This window comes from Lycium barbarum, chromosome 8 (assembly GCF_019175385.1).
Source record: "Lycium barbarum isolate Lr01 chromosome 8, ASM1917538v2, whole genome shotgun sequence".
NCBI classification, from domain to species: domain Eukaryota; kingdom Viridiplantae; phylum Streptophyta; class Magnoliopsida; order Solanales; family Solanaceae; genus Lycium; species Lycium barbarum.
In genome coordinates, this window is record NC_083344.1 from 2,375,173 (window position 1) to 2,394,698 (window position 19,526).

General features: G+C 35.3%; 1 long non-coding RNA gene across 1 annotated transcript; it reads right to left on the reverse strand.

Annotated features, from left to right (window-relative positions):
- Positions 1-400: 400 nt before the first annotated feature.
- On the reverse strand, positions 401-13,118 carry LOC132605666 (uncharacterized). The gene is made up of 4 exons (XR_009569398.1): positions 12,860-13,118; positions 3,397-3,465; positions 3,015-3,273; positions 401-1,015 (listed from the first exon to the last, which is right to left on the reverse strand). It is a non-coding gene; the product is annotated as an uncharacterized LOC132605666 (long non-coding RNA).
- Between the last annotated feature and the right edge of the window lie 6,408 nt (positions 13,119-19,526).

Consider the following 19,526-nt stretch of genomic DNA (forward strand, 5'->3'; position numbering starts at 1 on the left):
GATGTTGTTCATGACGTCGGATGCCGGTCACGTCTAGGATAGGTTTTGGGGCGTGACACATATACTCCTCTACTTTGTTTTACTAGCTAACTTTACCCTCTGTTAGTGATTGTGGATAAATATACCCCTGCTGTTTACAAACTTAACACTTATACCCAATTTGGATGGCAAACCCAAATTCTCTTAAATTACCCAATTTCAAAAAAAGAAAAGAAAAAAATTACCTAATTCCCTAACCCCCTCGACCCAGCTATTAAACACAGCCCCGCAACAATCACGGGTCCCCATTTCCGACCAAAAAAGAATGGACAGTCCGACAAACACACTTCCTCACATCCTGCAATATTTTGTACAAAAAAATACAGCTTAAGAACATTGCAAGGTAAAACAGAGTAATGCCTTTGATCTTCAACCAGTAAAAAGGTTTTCCTCATCATTAATAAAACTAGAACAATTTTCTGTTTGATAATCCAAGTCCAACTGCACAAAAGTTAAGGTATGCAAAAAAAAGAACAAAAAGAATCACATTCCATAGGAAAATTTTTTAGAACAAAAAAAAATAAAAGTTTGTATTCGGCAGGGGTATATTTATCCACAATCAAATGGACCAAGATACAATCAAATGACAAGATCATTACTTCTCACTAGCAGCACTACATGCCAACAATTACACAGAAAAACAGTACATGCTGCTGCCACATTCTTTGACCAGGCACTACAAGCGAAGATGCAGCCAGATAAGCCCTTAACTTCCAAGTGATGCACGACACAATCAAATGAAGAAGAGAATACCCATAGAAAAACAGAAAAGAAAGTCATCTTTGAGCCGTATTCAAGCCCACTTGCCAGAACATATGATTTGATTAAGGGTGGCAAAATTAGCCCATGAAAACATGACCGACCCAACCCGCCCATTTATTAGCTTGGCCCATTTCAGCCCGTCTAAAGATTGGGCTGACATCTGGGAACGTCTCATGCCGTTCTTCCTTTTGAGGCCTTCTTTAAAATTATTTGACTGTAGAAGTAAATATAGCAAGCTTAAATTTCTATTCCTAAAGCATTTTTTATCTAACTATAGCATAGTTTTATAATCAACAATTGTTAGAATCACATATAAAAGCTTAAAAATTATTCCAATCTTTTACAAATTTGCTGAAGTTTTATTTTTCATCTACTGAAGTATAAGTTCACTTGGGAGTATGTGGAGTTTTTAATTTTTATATATAGTCCCAAAATAAATAAATTTTTACATAACCAAGAACTCAAATTAAATTGGTATTCTATTTAATTAAGAATAATTTAGTAAAAACGCTTCCTACTTTTCAGAGGTGAGTGATTTCTTAAGGAGTGTGCTCAAACTAAAAACGCCTACACATAAGGACCGGAGGAGTACCTTTTACATTATTTCTCCTTATATATTAGTTTAGATAATTTTGGAGCATAAAGACTTGACACATAAGATAAGAGTGAAAATTAATTAATATCAAAAGAAAACCATTTCTATTGTATTTATAGGAAAATCACATGCTCACAAATTCATAAAAATACAAAAATACTATTCTTTATGATCTTCCTTGAGTTGTAATTATCACACTTTATCATGTTAGTTTATACTTCACTTGCGTCACTTTGGTATTTGCTAATTTCCTACTAACCTTGCTTCCTCATCAATAAATTTTCTTTAAATATTTTCCACTTAAGTAACGAAGGAACTTCAATAATTATGAAAACATATCAACAAGATATGATTAAGTTGCAGTAATATTTTATTAATTATTTAGTAGAAAAATGTGACACAAATTATAATTATTATCAAAATTAAGTACTATTTTTATATTTTGAGTTTGAGCCCGACTTAGCACGGGCCTCGAGCAACTAGTATAGTTATAGTAAAGAAGAAAATAGTTTTATTAGGTTTATTCATTTTACTTTTCAAAAAATAGTTTTATCAAGTACTGAAAATTTATAAAATAACAAACAAAAAAACAGAAACCTAGTAAGAATTAGGCGAGTTGGGTTTACCACCCATTTTTTAGCCCATGTCAGCCCAAGTAACTTTTGGACGGGTCAATAACCCGCTTATTTATTAACTCATCCCATTTTGACCCTTCCAAATTCAGCCCAACCCGCCCATTTGACAACCCTAGCTTTGATAAAGCCCATTAAGATAGTTGCAATGTCCCACATTGATTGAGGGAATCCAATGTTGTCTCCTTAATTGGTCTTGGACAACCCTCACCTAATGAGCTAATAACATTCTATGTTGAGTTAGGTTCAAAGTTCATTTTCATTACATGGTATCCAAGCCGGATCCATCCTCTTGTTGTCTTTGTTGGGCATCATATTATGTTGTCCACATTTAAGCGCACATGGGAATGTTAGAGTCCCACATAGGTTAGAGGGATTGAGATGTTGTCTTGTTATATAGTCTTAGACAATTCTCTATCTCATTAACTTGCTCAATCTCGTTAACTTTCTTTTTGAGGTAGAGTTAGGCCCCAAGTATATTTTCTTAACAAGCACGTCATATTAGGATATAGGACTCAGTACCTCTTATTTCATACTCAGAGAAGAGATAACTTAAAGGTACAAGCTTTTGAGGAACGCCAATGGATATAGATACCCCAACTTAATCCAACAAATGGGATCTGGGGAGGGTGGTGTGTATGCAGCCTTGCCCCTACCTTGTGAAGGTAAAGAGGTTGATTCCGATAGACCCTCGGCTCAAGTAAGGCATATTAAATCAGGTATGAAAAGGAAGGTTATATACTTATATTAATCAGATTCGCTCTCTTTGAGAGTCGAACTCAAGACTTCCCGCTTATACTTTATATATATATATATATATATATATATATATATATATATATATATATATATATATATATATAGTATAAGCATGTTTTCCTGTTACGCAAGAAAAGATAAACTATTGGTGTTTATAAGGAAAAAAAGTTTTATTAGTTTTAGTTCAATAACTTTATGAGAAAATATATGAAATCTTACTAAATGACCTTATCAGCTTCACATTCAGGATCCTCTTCCATGTGATCAACATGATCATCAAGTATCCAAGGCCTACGCCTAACAGGACTCTTAAGCTTTCCTGTGCTAATAATTGTTGAAGTAGAAGCACCTGGCTAGGACCTTCCTGACTATTTTCAACCTTCTTTAGTGTGAAGGACGTTAACGATTCATAATCGGGTGGAATAGAAAACTTTTTCCTGTCGTCACTTTCACCCTGTGATCTTGTGCGCTTGGCCCCCGTTAGCACTGAAACAAAAGGGAAAGTATTAGCGGACATGAAATGTGGCATGGACTTACTTTACCTTGTAACACTAAGGAAGAAAATAACCAAATACAGGCATACTTCATCAATGTTCATGTAACTAGTACCTCTTAACTTCGCCTTTATAGCTCTATCAAGTACAATTAGACATTTGTCTGTGAGAACTTCAGACTAACCTGCAACAAGAGAACACAGATAAATAGGTAAATACTAGCCAAATATGACGTATAGTCAAAGATTAAGGCTCCGTTTTTCCATAGATACAAAAAAAAAAATCACTCTTTTGGGGACTTTGGAGTTCGAGTTGTGTTTAGCTATAGTTTTCGAAATTGTAGTTTTTGGTGAAATGTAGTTGTAAAAAAGTGAAAAAAGTGATTTTTTTTTAAAAACAAGCTTTTTGAGTTTTTGGTATTCCAGAATACAACTTCAAGTTGTATTCGGAATTCTCATGGCCAAACGCTGATTCCGGAAAAAAGTGAAAAAAATTCCGGAATAAAGTGAATAATTCTTATGGCCAAACGGGGGCTAAATACTCTGTATATACACATACAAAAGAGTAAAGACTAACAACAAATGGATTTGGTCGTGCCTGGTATTGTAAGCAGTGTTATCAAAAGCGAAAAGCGCGAAAAAAGCTCTAAGGTCAGCTGGGGCTTTAAGCGCGAAGCGCATATAAAGCGTGGGCTTTAATGAAAAAGAGCACAATGGTGTAAAAATACAAATATATATATGTTTTTAGTCCAAGATTAATAATAATAAGCATGAATAACAAATATATGGACAAAGAAATTGTAAAAATATTAGGATCATTGGCAAGGAAAAGTATGTCTTAGAGCCTGGATGACGACACTGAAGCGCACATAAAGCGAGGCGAAGCGCTCAACATGTTTTGAGCCTCGCTTCAGGGCTTAAGCGCGCTTAAAGCGCGCCTTTGATAACACTGATTGTAAGGTAAAAAAAAAAGTGTAGATAAATTTTAACCAAATTCTTCATTTTTTTAAATCAAGTAAATGTATTTTCATTCATAAACATGGCCAAAAATCTATAGTGTGATTTTGAGTGTTTTTTTATGTTGTATTCTCTCTCTAGAAATGCTTCCAGGCACTCTCCCCAAGAAAGTTCTCTCTCCTACTTCTTAGGAGGGGAACTAACCCTTTTCCGGTGACTTTCTACCGGAATTTCTTTCTATCTCTCTCATCTATTCTCAAGTTATTACCTTCTGTGATATCTTATCCTTCTCTTTCAGTTCGGCAACTTAGATTCTCTTCTCAAACATGGGTGATAATAGAATTTACTTCAATGCAGGATTTAAATCCTTTGACATTACTAGATGGTCCTCCAGAAACTCTGACTAGTATGAATGGGTAGAAAGAAGTAGAAAGATGATGAGGAGGGCATCCATAAGTAGCAAAATCATGGAGTGGATCATTTTCACTTTGAAAGAAGCCTCAACAGATCAGGTGGTGAGGAGATAGAAAACCTCTGAACGAGAAGCAGAGCACTTTTGCACCAGGAAACACAATGAGCATGGGAGATATATGAGCATCCTATCATTAAATGGTAGTGGCAGATCAGTCCTAATTATTCCAGAGCCTGTATTGAATGCTGGATGGGTTGACTTAGCATTTAATATTGAAAGATTCATTAAGTGCCACACAAAGCAGGAACAAGCAGCCCCTCCTAGAATTAATGAAACCAACTACCCTTTCTCAAAGGTAGTACAAGAGATTAAATGGCAATCGAGAAATCTCCGTACAACAGAGGTTAAAAGCAAGAAGGGAAGCATTGAAATATCAGAATCATCTGCAAATCAGGAAAATGGACTCTTGAAGAGATGTTTAGTTGGATGTTGTGGAGAAAAGTAAAAGGAAAAACCTACCCTAGCAGATATAAGGAGGTGGTCTTCATCCAACTAGAAAAAGGCTATTGGGACAAACATCTATGAGCTATACAATGATATGTTCCTATTTGAATTCCCAAATAGACATATGGCTGAACAAACTCTCCAAGGACAATGGAGGTAGAAGAACATCTGTTTTAACCTCGAATGGTGGAGCCCATTATCAGGAATTGTCCCAAACTCCATTGAAGTAAAGGAGACTTGGATCAGAGCAGTGGGCATTCCCCTGCATTTGTGGTCACAAAAATTTTTCCAAGAAATATGAGAAATCTTTGGGGGATAGGTGGCTACAGAGGAGACAGAACTCAAGAACCATATGAAATGGGCAAGAATCTTGGTGTCCAATGATGGTAGATTTATTCCGAGGGAGGTATCGATCAATCATAATGGAACCACGTATTACTTCCCAATCTGGGTTGAAAGTAAAACGAGATTCGAAATCATGCCGGAAAAGGAAGGAAGAACCTTCAGAGATGCTGCTGTGTAAGATCCAGGTAAAGCTATTGCATGCTGGGTAAAAAGAGATGACCTTTGCAAAGAAGTACAAGAATCCCATCCTCCTAGGGATTCTAAAGATACGCATCACATGGGACTGTCAGATACAATGGTTGACTTCACATCAGAGGTATCACGTGATGGGCAAGTGAACAATTTACATGAAATTTCAGGATTGGGCCGGGTATGTGAGCCCACACCTAAGAAACCTCTGAAAGTGATAAATGGGCTTGATTTTGCTGGAAAAGTTATCTTTAATGACTTAACTTGTGATTATTACTTGCCCTCAACATCGTACAACGACAATTGGCACTGCATGACCATGGCTGAGCTCTTAAAACAATAAGAAAGGCATGCATGCACACAAACGGCAAAGGAAGTGAACACTTTTGCAGAAGTGGTGATGAACTTGTCTGGGGAGGTGATTGGGGAAACTTCAAAAGTGGTGGAAAAACATGATTGGCAGATAGTGGCTGGGGAAAGTGGCGGAAAGAGGGTGGCAGAGGACCTATCTGAGATAGCAGATCTGAATCCTTTCAATGCTATTGAAAACTGGGAAGTTGAGGAGGTAGAGCCTATCTAAATTCAGCAACAGTAAACAATCATGGATAAAGTGCAAGAAGCTTTGGTATGGGTACAACAAAATATGAGTAAATTCAATAAAAATTTTGGGGTAGATTTCCAGGGGCATGAGGAAGAGGCTATGGAACTATTACTACAAATTGACAGCAACAGACAAGCAAGAAGAATAGTGCAGGATTCTGAATGCAGAAAAACAAGGTTTAAGGGTGCACAAGAGCTGAAAGGTCTTGTTTCTTTCGATGTTAATTACAAGAGCAATGAGAATAGGTACAAGGGGAGAAGTATCATCCCTGTTTCTTAATGCAGTTCAAACTAGTAACATGGAATGTTAGGGGATTAAACAATAGGGACAAAAGGAGATTGGTGAGCAGTTTAGTTTTTGACTGGAGAGCAGATATCATCTGTTTTCAGGAAACTAAAATTGAGGGTGACTTTATGGAACTGGTGAAACAAATCTGGGGGGAAGATTGATTAGTTTTGCTTGTTTGAAAGCAAGTGGAACAAGAGGGGGGATTCTGTTGATGTGGGATAAAAGAGTATGGAGGGCGGATATTCTTGAAATAGGTGCTTACACTCTAACCTGTAAGTTTGAAGCACAATTACAAAACTTCTCATGCCATATCACAGGAGTGTATGCTCCAAACTCTTATAAAGAAAGAAGATCGGTGTGGGAAGAATTAGGTTCTGTGAGGGGCTTAATGGAAGGGCCATGGGCTGTTTATGGAGATTATAATGTCACTAGGTTTATCTCAAAGAAGAAAAACTGTACTCAAAGAACCAGGGGGATGAAGGAATTTTCTGATTTCATTGAAGACATGAACCTAATTGACCTACAGCTTGAGGATGCTACTTATACTTGGTTCAAAGGTGACAATCTAGAGATAGCTTCGAGAATTGACAGGATATTAATCTCAAAAGAGTTTGATAATAGTTTCAACAATTTGAAACAGAATCCTCTTCAAAGACCGGTTTCAGACTATATTCTTGTTGCTTTACAAGGTGGTTCATGGAATAGGAGTAAAAGTTATTTTAAATTTGAAAACTGGTGGCTAGGTTCAGAGGGTTTTGTGGATAGAGTTAGGGGTTGGTGGAATTCTTTTAACTTCACAAGCAAACCAGACTACATACTTGCTTGTAAATTAAAAGCTTTAAAGTCTAATATCAAGACTTGGAGCAGAAGTGAGGATGGAAACTTGGGCTCTAAAAGAAGAAGTTTGCTAGGACAGATGGCTGAAATGGATGTAGTGCTGGAAGAAAGAGTCCTAACAGAAGAGGAATCAATCAAGAAGGCAACTTTACTTATGGAGTATGAGGAGTTGGTCAAGAATGAAGAAATATCTTGGAGACAGAAATCAAGATCACTCTGGTTAAAAGAAGGGGGCAAGAACACTAAGTTCTTTCACCAAATGGCAAATGCTCACAGAAGATATAACAATATTGATCAGCTTGTGATTTAGGGAGAAACAATTGAGGAGCCAGCTAGAATTGAAGAAGAGATAATTGATTACTATCAAAAGTTGTATTATGAGACCACACAATGGAGGCCAGCCTGTAACTTCACAAATTGCCCTACTGTATCAGAAGAGGAAAAGGAGTCTTTACAAAGCAGTTTTGAAGAAAATGAAGTATTGAGATGTCTAAAATTGTGTGCAGTTGACAAAGCTCCAGGCCCTGATGGATTCACCATGGGTTTCTTTATAAAATGTTGGGAAGTAGTGAAGCATGACATAATGAACACTTTTCACAACTTCCATGAGCAAGGAGTTTTTGAGAAAAGTTTTAATGCAACTTTCATTACTCTCATTCCAAAGAAGAAAGGTGATAAGGAACTAAGGGATTTCAGGCCTATCAGTTTGATAGGTAGTATTTATAAAATCTTTTCCAAAGTGTTGACTGAAAGAATGAAAAGGGTCATTGCAAAACTAGTGGACTCTCAGCAGATGGCCTTCATTAAAGGCAGACAAATTATGGATGTTGTACTAGTAGCTAATGAAGCAGTAGATTCCAGGTCTAAGCAGAAGAAACCTGGAATACTTTGCAAGTTAGATATTGAAAAAGCATATGATCATGTAAACTGGAGGTACTTACTCCAGGTTTTGGAGATGATAGGTTTTGGACAGAAATGGATCCAATGGATCAAATTCTCCATATCAACTGCTAGTTTCTCAGTTCTGATTAATGGTTCCCTAGCAAGTTTTTTTAAAGAACAAAGAGGTCTCAGACAAGATGACCCCTTGTCACCTTTCCTATTTTTGATTGCAATGGAAGGTCTAAACAATATGATCAAGACAGCAAAGGTGAATGGATGGATAAATGGTTTTGAGCTGGCTAGAGCTGGTAATGAAAGTCTGGAGGTGACACACCTCCAATATGCAGATGACACACTGATCTTTTGTGATGCTGAAGAGGAGCAACTAAGGTTTTTAAGGATGATACTAGTCCTATTTGAAGGAATCTCTAGGTTGCACATTACCCTGGAGGAAGAGTTTTTTGTATCCTCTCAGTGAAGTCCCAAACATGAACTTCTTGGCTGCAAATCTAGGTGGTGAAGTTGGTACTCTGCCAACTATCTATCTGGGAATGCCTCTGGGAGCCAAATCTAATTCAACAGAGATTTGGAACAATATGATTGAAAAAAGTGAGAGGAAACTAGCCAGATGGAAGAGCCAATATTTGTCCTTGGGGGCTAGAGTGACATTCATCAACTCAGTCCTTGATGCCCTACCAACATATATGATGTCTCTGTTCCCAATTCCAGCAGGGATTATCAAGAGGTTGGATAGCATCCGGAGGAAATTCCTGTGGCAAGGAAATAAAGAAAAAAAAAGGATTTCACTTGGTGAAGTGGAAAGTAGTGATTACTGGCAAGATGAGTGGGGAACTGGGAATAAAAGATATGAAAATGCAGAGCAAAGCACTCAGAATGAAGTGGCTATGGAAGTATGCCAATGAAAATCAACTTTTATGGAGAAAAGTTATCAATGCAAAATATGAAGAGGAAGATAGCTGGATGACAAAAGAGGTTACTACACCATATGGGGTTAGTCTGTGAAGATCCATAAGAGCCTTATGGAATAAGTTAAGTGCAACTCTAAGATCAAAGAAGTGAATGGGGTCAAAACCAGATTCTGGAAGGATAATTGGCTTGAGGTTGGTCATCTGGAAACACTATTTCTAGATATATACAACATTGTCTTAGATCATCAAAGGACTGTGGCTGATTTGTGGACACCTCAAGGATGGAATTTCACTTTCAGAAGGCAAATCAATGATTGGGAGATACAAAGAGTGGCTGATTATCTTAACATACTGGAACAATTTTAAGGGACTTCAGGTAGGAGAGGACGTTGTTTGGTGGCTGGGGAATAAAAAAGGAATGCTCAAAGTTAGTTCAGCCTACAGGATGATGAATCAATCAATTCAACAGATTACCAACTGGCCCTGGAAACACATTTGGAGATCCAAAATTCCACATAAGGTTAGCTGCTTTGTGTGGCTTTTAGCTAAAGAAGCAGTTCTTACATAGGATAATTTGATGAAAAGGGGGATAATTTTATGCTCTAGATGTTTCCTCTGTGGAGAAACAGCAGAGACAGTTAACCATCTGTTTCTACAATGTAAATTTACACAATAACTTTGGAGAATATTTTTAAATCTCAAAGATAATAGCCTGGACCATGCCTAGCAAGGTTTCAGAGGCTCTAAAGAGTTGGGAAGAGGCAGGATTGCAGGCAAAGAACAGAAATAGATGGAGAATTGTCCCTGCCAGCATACGGTGGGCAATATGGAAGGAGAGAAACTCCAGATGTTTTGAGAGCATAGAGAATGGAGTGCAGAAGGTCAAGTTGAATTGTATTTTATTGCTTTGTTTTTGGTGTAATCAGGCTTACTCGGATGATACTATTTCCATTATTGATGTATTAGATTCAATATAGGATTAGAATAGTAGAGTCTTGGAGTACTTTCGTAGATATGGTTTCAGTACAACCTATGTACTATATTGTTCAGATGGAATACAATATAGTTACCAGTTTAAAAAAAAAAAAAAAAAAACATGGCCAAAAATCTGGCTGTATACAAGGGGCGTGAAAAAAGGTAACCAAACTCTTCATAAAATTCCATTTTTTTAATTGCAGAACATAAATCTTGTTAACCAGGGAACACCAAAAGTAATGGGGGAAAAGGGATACACAACAAAAATGCCTTCACTTCCCTTCTTGACACTACTTTCCTTTTTCTCAGAAAAATCAAGTATCAACTACGTCTCAATCTCAATCTAATTAGTCAACTGTATAATTCTATTTTGGGTCCATTTCGTTCTTTCGTACTAGATTCCGAAAAAGAATGATGTTGGCATTAAATCCACTACAAACTAGAACAAACGCATTTCATACCGGCACAATCACAAATGACAAATAAAAATACACACACATATATGACATCTATTTTCCATTTGAAAAATTGAAATGAACCAAAACTTGAAAAATAAAACATGTATAAAGCAATAGGAGATTGAAAATATGTTGAAGTAACTAGAAATTGGACCATAAAAGGTGATAGTAGTTTTCTCATTCTTTGATACTAAACTCCCAAAGAGAATGATAACAACAACAACAACATACCCAGTGTAATCCGATAAGTGGGGTCTAGGGAGGGTAGGATGTACACAGACCTTATTCCTACCTTTGTAGGGTAGAGAGACTGTTTCTAATAGACTTCCCAAAGAGAATAATGGGGGCACTAAATCCACCCAACTTACTAAGTCGTAAGAACTAAATCAAACTAGCACAAACACATGTCATATTTCAGCACAATGACAGAGAACAAACAGAAACACACACATATGACACATCTATTGTCCATGCGAAATAATCGAAGCTTTTTTTTTTCCTAATAGGTATGAAAAAGTCAAAGCTTAGGCCAAAACTTTCAACTGTACATAAGACATGTATGAAGCAGTATAAGAATAAGAACACGTTTACCAAAGTTCCCAAAAAGAACGGTGTGGGCATTAAATCCACTAAACTTAATCAGCTCTTGGAAGTATTACACACTAGCACAAACCCATTTATATTTCAGCATAATGACAAATACAGATACATAAACATGACACATCTATTGTCGATGTGAAAAATCGAAGCTTGAACCAAAAACTTGCAACTGTAAGTAAGACAAGTATGAATTTTGCTTAGGGACGGCAAACGTGGGGGGCGGTGCGATTGCTGGGAAAACCTGCGGACGCGAAGACTCCAAACCGCACCAAAAATTTCTATTTTCAATCCGCCCTGCCTCGCATAATTCTTTTTAAAGGAGTTGCCAATTGTGGAACTCTATGAAATGGACTAATTGGCTGACCAACTAGACCATATACATAGACATTGAAACGAATTCTTAAGGGTGCAAAAGATGAGTGATTTACGATAAATAGAATTGCTAGAAAGTTACTTCCTGTAATGGTGAAAACGTATAAATTTCATACTAAGAGAATGAACATAACTAAGAAGATTAATCAGATATGGGTCATAGTTCACAAAGCAAGTAGGTGGAGAACAAAGCAGTACTCGAAAATATTAGGAGAATCATACGTAATATATATCAAAAATACATTAAAAACAAACAAGAGCTCTACTGTATCAAGAAAAGAAATCAGATTTGAAAAAAAAAATATTAAAACCGCAACCCGCCCCGCCAGAAAAGCCTAAAACCCGCACTGCCCCGCATATCCTGAAACACGCACCGCCCCCTTGCCATCCCTAATTTTGCTATAAAATTCTAATTAAAGTAAGCTATATGAATCCATTTTGCTCTACTTGAGCCAATTTTCATTTTTTGATACTAAATTCCCAAAGAAGAATAATGTGGTCATCAAATCCAACCAACTTAATCAGTTCTTAGAAAATATCACAAACTAGCACATACCATTTGCATATTTCAGCACAATAACAAAGAATAAATAGAAATACACGCATATGAATCCATTTTGCTCTATTTGGGTCAATTTTCATTCTTTGATACTAAATTCCCTAAAAAGAATGATGGTGACATTAAATCTACTCAACTTAATCAGTTCTTAGAAAATACCACAAACTACCACGTAACCTTTTCACATTTCAGCACAATAACAAAAATAAACACAAATAACAGCGAAAAATCGAATCTTGAACCAAAATTTGCAGTATCAGAATATATGAATCTTGTGTATCGATTTTGCTTTATTTGGGTCAATTTTCATTCTTTGGTACTAAATTCCCAAAAAAAGAATAATCTTGGCATTAAATACACTCAACTTCATCAGTTCTTAGAAATATAACAAAACTAGCACATACCCTTATCATATTTCAGCACAATAACAGAGAATAAGCAGATATAAACAGCAAAAAACCAAAACTTGGGTCAATTTTCATTCTTTGATACTAAATTCCCAAAAAGAGAATGATCTTGGCATTAAATCCACCAAACTGTTCTTAGAAAACATCACAAAACTAGCACAACCCCGCTTCACATTTCAGCACAATAACAAAAAATAAATAGAAATAACAGCAAAAAATCAGGTCTTGAACCAAAATTGCAGTATAAAATTGAGAATACGTTACCTAAAAGGAGTTGCAGTGTTATAAGATTCTCCTTAATCTTTGATTTGTACTGAAAAACAGTAATTAGCAGAACTTGTTGTGTTGAAAATGGAGAAAAGGGTTTGAACAGAGGAGGAAAAAAAGCATAAACCTAGTACTTAAAGACAAGACTTATGTTTGAGGTACTTAAAGGAATCTAACTATGGAGGAATTTTATCGAGATTCTGCTTCCCCAACTCTCAACTGAAATAATCAGAGAAAATGACAAAAATAGTCCTTATGTTTGAGGTAGGTTCAAATTAGTCACCTAAATATATAGTATTAAGTAATTTTGGTCCTTCAAGGTTTTTGCAAAAGAGTTGCTAAAAATATATTTTATGTCTTTGTCAAGTTTTTGTCGAATTGTGTCTGTTAGATTGAACGAGGACTATAAAAGGAAAAAGGAGATTAGTGGGATCCACATTTATAAGGTATAATTATTGTAGTTTTTGTATCATTACATTATGTATATTTATAGTCTTGTGTAGCCTTGTAGTTGTTTGATGTGTAGTTTTTGTTATTTTTTATATTATTTTTGGTGTTTAGTGTAATTTTTTGAGTTACGTTTTTTTAAATTTGATGGAACTTTTTTGTGTTTAAGATTAAAAAATCATTGTTTCTGTCAAATTTAGCAAACATAAACTATTAGGCCCCGTTTGTCCATAGATACAAAAAAAAAATCACTTTTTTGAAATTTTGGAGTTGGAGTTGTGTTGGTCATAGTTTTTTAAAGTGTAGTTTTTGATAAAATGTAGTTGTAAAAAAGTGAAAAAAAAATGATTTTTTTAAAAAAACAAGTTTTTTGAATTCCGGAATACAACTTCAAGTTGTATTCAGAATTCTTATGGCCAAACGCTGAAAAGTGAAAAAAGTGAAAAAATATTCCTGAATAAAGTGAATAATTCTTATGGCCAAACGCCTACTTAGATATTTGATAGTGACGCAAAGTGTTAATTTTTAGCAAATTTAGAAAAATGGAAGCTTGAACCAAAACTTGCAATACAAGAATGAGAATATGTTACCTTGAAAGTAGACAATAAAAGATTGACGATAGTTTTGCAGTAAAGAGGGAGAACTTGTGTTGAAAATAGAGAAAAGGGTTTGAACAGAGATGAAAAAAGCATAAACCTAGTACCTAAGACAAGAATTTAAGGAGTCTAATAGCTTGTTTGGCCAAGCTTCTAAAATAGTTTATTTCAAAAAGTGTTTTTTTTCAAAAAAGACTTTTAGCTAAAAATCAGTTTGTGCTTGGCTAATCTATAATATATTAAAATTACGAAGGATCTTAGAAATATTGATTGAACTTTTTCCCCTTCATTAAAAGACTCTATAATATACAAAATCGTCATTTACTATTTTTCTCAAATTATTATTGTATTATTTTTATAATATTTTTCTAGGGTTTTTATGTGAAATCGTATCAAAAAAGGACTAGGATTAGGGTTTGGGTCAAATTATAAATAGACCAAAAGGAAAATAAGCAGAGAGCAATGGAGAGGGGAAAATCTATATATTTCATGCCCATAGCTATAGTTAACCATGTAGTAATTTTCCTTTGTTGTCTTGATTGAGAACAATATTAGATGTAACGACAATAATGAAGTACACGTGGAACTGCTTGTATACCCAATTTAGTCCAAATAATTATGAATGTTGTTTTAAGTGGAAGCATGGGTGTTGTTCTATAGAATATTATCGTCCATTCTTTTGTATATATATTAGGACTCAGTTACAGTTAGTCCACCTTTATTTAAAAATCAAATATTTACATATCGTGTACAATAAAAATTCTCAGTTACACCTTATACGATGTATATCGGTAATATATTAAAATATAATCATTAAAAGACAAACTAATACTATAAATAAGACCTTTTTATTAATAACTTTTGTGAAATCTTAAAACGAAAATAAAAAAGTTTTACAAAATATTTTACTAATGCCTTTGTTATAAAAATAATAAATATTTTTTGAAACATTTATTTTTCGATACTCTTAAATAGGAAAATTTACACGAATTATTTAACAAGATGTACCAACTATATTAGTAATAACTTTTTTGCACTTTAAATATGTAAGTAATTTATAATTTTATTTCATTATAATATTTATTATATAGAAATTTCTCTTTTTTATTTTAGCTTTTAAATTTATTTTTACACTTCAAAATTATTTTATATACTTTGTTAGATGAAATTTCATTTGTGTAGGATTTTCATTATTAAAAGGTTTAAATTCTTTTAGAAAAAAATAACATCATAAGAGGTGTAAATGCAGAATTTTCATAATATGCGGAGTGTAAATATTTGATTTTAAAATACAGGGAGTTATCCATAATTGAGTCAGAGTACGTGAATCTTTACTGTAGTTAACCCATTAAATTATAAAGGGTCAAAAATACCCCTCTATCTTGAAAAAAAGGTTAAAATATCCTCCATTTATAAATTTTGATCAAAAATAGTCCTCTCGTCATCAAAGTTTTTAAATATATTCCTATCTTAATGAAAATTCTTAACATAATCAAATTTCATTTTTAAATTCACTCTAATTAATTTCGACCTAACTAAATAAAAAAATCATATGGAGGGGTCACATATGCTATTCCAAAATTTTAACACCACTATGAAAAGAACATTCCAAGTAAAATCTCTGAAGGACGTTAAAAGAATACAATTAGACTTGGCCATTTCAGGATATCATCTGATGGAATGTCAATGATGGCACGGCCATTTCACTTAATTTACTGCTAAGTGATTTGACTTAATTTTGTCTAATAATGTGTTGAAAAGCATTTACTACTGACATCAAACAGTAATGGCTCAAGTTACTATTTACCTCTGTCCACTTAAAAAAATAAAAAATAAAAAAAATCTATGGAGGAAATATTTGAACAAGCATGTTATTCTCCCATGCACATTATCCCAAGTCAATTTATAATCTTTCTAAGTTTAAACTTTGCAAGCTCATGTCATATTAATATTTTGACTTCTCTCTCAATGGGGCCAGTTTCATTTATCCTTCTAACTTGGAAAAAGGAGAAAATGTTTTTGCAGTGAAAATAGTTCTCTTGCCTTATACAGTGACACTTATTATTTTCTGGTATATAGGAAGCAGTATACCATTCTACTCATCTCAAGTTATGCGTCTTGTTTTTACTTTTTAACTTTTTATTAAATTTGGGATAAAGAAGGGCAAATAAATGAAGAGACTACAAGGTGGGAAATTGAACATTCACCACTAAGGTGAAAATTCAAGTAGTAAACTAACTGAACTTTTAAAATTCTCCATCTCAAGTTATGTGGTGAAATTTGATTAATTACGAAAATCTAAAAAGAAAGAAAGATATTTAAAAATTATGAAAATTTAAAATTAAATTCTTACTAAATATAAAAATATCCCTAACATTTATTTGAAAACAATAGTACTTGCATTTTATAAGAGGGAGAGGGTTTCATTTTTTTTTCTTTTTTTTTTTTGAGATTGATTTTCTACGGGAGAAACGAAGTGCCAAGGCCCTACTGAAGGGTCTGTATCGACTAATCTTTCGTTCCTGAAAATAATAATCAAGACAAGAAAAATAGCGACAAAGAATAATATTTGATTTCAAGAATTTGTGCGGGGGTTATAATCTTTATGAAATCTTAAATAAAAAGATGTAATCCTCTGATTCTTCTCCTCACGATACGACCGTCAATCAAGGGATTTTGCTTGTTCTTGAATGGACGAATCACTTGTTGTTGATATTTCACTACGAATGCGGAGCCGAGCTTTAATCACAAACGTAGAGGTATGGAAACTTGCGGCTCACCACTTGGAGCGAAGACTTCTTAGTATGTGTAAGACTTGCGGCTGAGAGCTTCTCTATGTATTTTTCTTCCTGGCTTTGTGAAGACCCCTATTTATAGTTGCGGAGGGGAGCTAGGGTTTGTATATGATTGGTTGAACCATGTCATTTGAACACTTGGCGACGTTTGGTTGGTTCTTCTATTAAACTTGACATGCTGCGTCACTTATGCACGTGACATGATTTTATTGGTCGTTGACTTGACTTGGCGCTCCACGTCATTTGACACGTGGCATGGACCTTGGGCTAATAGAGTGGGCTCATCATGTGAAGTCCGACAAGATAGACTAGCTGGCACAATTGAATTGGTCTTTCAATTAAATCCATACCAATTGAACTTAAGCAATTAATCCAATTATATTAGCCTATAATATTTGTTCGGACGAATATATTTTGGATTTAATATAATTCGAATTTCTTGTGGATTTACTTTTAATAAAATTTTGTCATCTACAAATGCCCCCTGCTTCAAGGTTTGTCGGAATGTCCAAACTTTTGTAGACTAGGCTTGAAGTATTAACTTAATGCTCTAATTGCAATGTTATGCCACACCAAGTAAGGATATGATGGACGTTGAATTAAATGTTCACGTGATGTCTCTTATGAAAATTTTAGTCCATACTACATTAAATCATACTTTTCAAATAGGGTTTTACTTTTCCTTGTATGCCAATATACTAACCCCTTGGTAATATATTTTCCCGAATGTGTATGGTTCCTCCTAGTTTGTATATGATTAGGAGACTTCCAAAGCTGATGCGTTTTTTTTTTCTTAAAGGAATTAGGACACCCAGTTGATTTTGGACAATATGTTAATCACCGTCCATTCCAACTTTAGCTATATAGCCGCCTTTCAGATCATTGAAAATAGAGATATGCTTCTCTTTCGGTTGGCGTCGTCAATCAGGAAGATGCTTTTAATCCCGAGCAAATCATATTACCAACATGTATAACTCTCCTATATTTTCCATATTTGCATGGTATTTCTTTGTGATTTATGAGGAGAAAATATGAACTTTCCATAAGTTTAAACTTTCCATGTGTAAGCCCTTTCTCATATTAGGAGAGAATAATGACTTTCCATAAGCCTAGACCTTCCATATATAAAGCCTAAACTTTTCATAAGCTTAAGCTTTCCATGTGTAGATTCCAACTGGAGCAAGGATTTCTTTGTGTAGTCCATGTAGGAACCAGATTTTGACATCTATAAATACACCCCTTCTCTTGGTGTTTGAGCGTCAATTTGAAGTATCGTCGAGCTGGTTCGACCCATCGCTATCAGGTAATTTCCTTCTTCCATATGTATTTTCGTCACTTTCTTCACAGTTCTGCATGTCTGTGGTAGAAAATTTATATCTCAATGTAGGAATGTCGAAATCATGATCCGCTTGATGTTTCGGAAACTAGACTCGTATAGCTTCGTCATACGCAGAAACCGTGACCAAATTGCTTATATATTTACTCAGATATTGATCGAGAATCAGACCTTCAGTTCTGGTTCACTGGTTCAGTAGTTTTGTGCGTCCTAACGAAAAATCTTATATCTTGACTTAGGAACATCGCAATCACGAACGGTTTGTGGCGTCAGAAATAAGACTCATAGAGCTACGTCATATACGAAAACCACAATAAAATTGCTTCTATATTGGCTCAGGTATATTTCTTTTAATCAGCCACAAAATCTGATTTTGCTCTCTTGGCTTTGGACATGTTCTACGAAACTTACCTGTCCCTTTTTTTTATTTCTTTTGCAGGTCTTTGGGCGCATCTGTACGACTTTAAATTTGAACAAAGATGATGTACTTTCGTGATCGCGATACGCCGCATCCTCATCTAGAGATAGTGAGCGACAAACGAAATCCGAACGCCAAAGTCCTTGCCTTGGAGGTTCAACCTTCGGTGATCGGTGCCTTCTCACTTGACGGAGAGCTTTCTACGCTTCATCTTGCTGAATGGTCTAAAAAGGAGACCAAAGACGTCATGAGCAACTTCTCAGGCAAGGCTACTGTTATGGACGTCCCTCTGTTGAAGTCCGCAATTCATCGAGAAGTCGCGCCCACCGAATCTTCTCATCCCAATGGATGTTTCAATACTTGGATTATTCCCCTTTCCGTATTTGGTAAAGTTCGCCAGTTGAGTTCTTGACAACAGATCCAATGGACATGCCAAGACGACTTAGCATTAGTGGCAGAGAGATTGATATTCAAGATCAAACTATTGGCCGCAAGATAAAGCTTCGTGATATTGGGGCCTCAATCCATGTCTATCGTGCCAAATTGAAGCGTCGTGTCGTTGGCACTGAGAGCTCAAGTTTTTTTTTTTTTTTTTGCAGGTTTTCAGAGAGTGTTTCGCTATCAAACTAAGGATATTTAACTGTTGGCTAAATGACTGGCGAAGAACCACTTGGTATACCTTCGTTTGCAGTTACGGCTTTGGCGCCGAATCACACGTGGTGCATTTTTTTTGGCGACGAAGCTCATGAATCATGGAGCATCCTCTTCTTGAGTTTGTCGAAGATGTACATGGTGAATTCTTCGTCCCATATTTGGCATTGAAGTAGATGAAGCTGTCTCCTCTTTGCGGCTCGGTAAAAAAAAAGCACTTGGAGCACTCCTTTGGCAGCGTTTAGCATCCCCTGTTGAAGCTTGGAGAGAAACTATGTGGTGCATATCATCATTGCGACTTGGCGAGGTTGACTCTTGGGGTATTCCTTTCCAAACTTCGGCGATCAAGTACTTGGCGTATCTTTGCAAAAATATTTATTCTTTGATGTAGGAATGATGGAATGGAGATCCTCTTGATTCT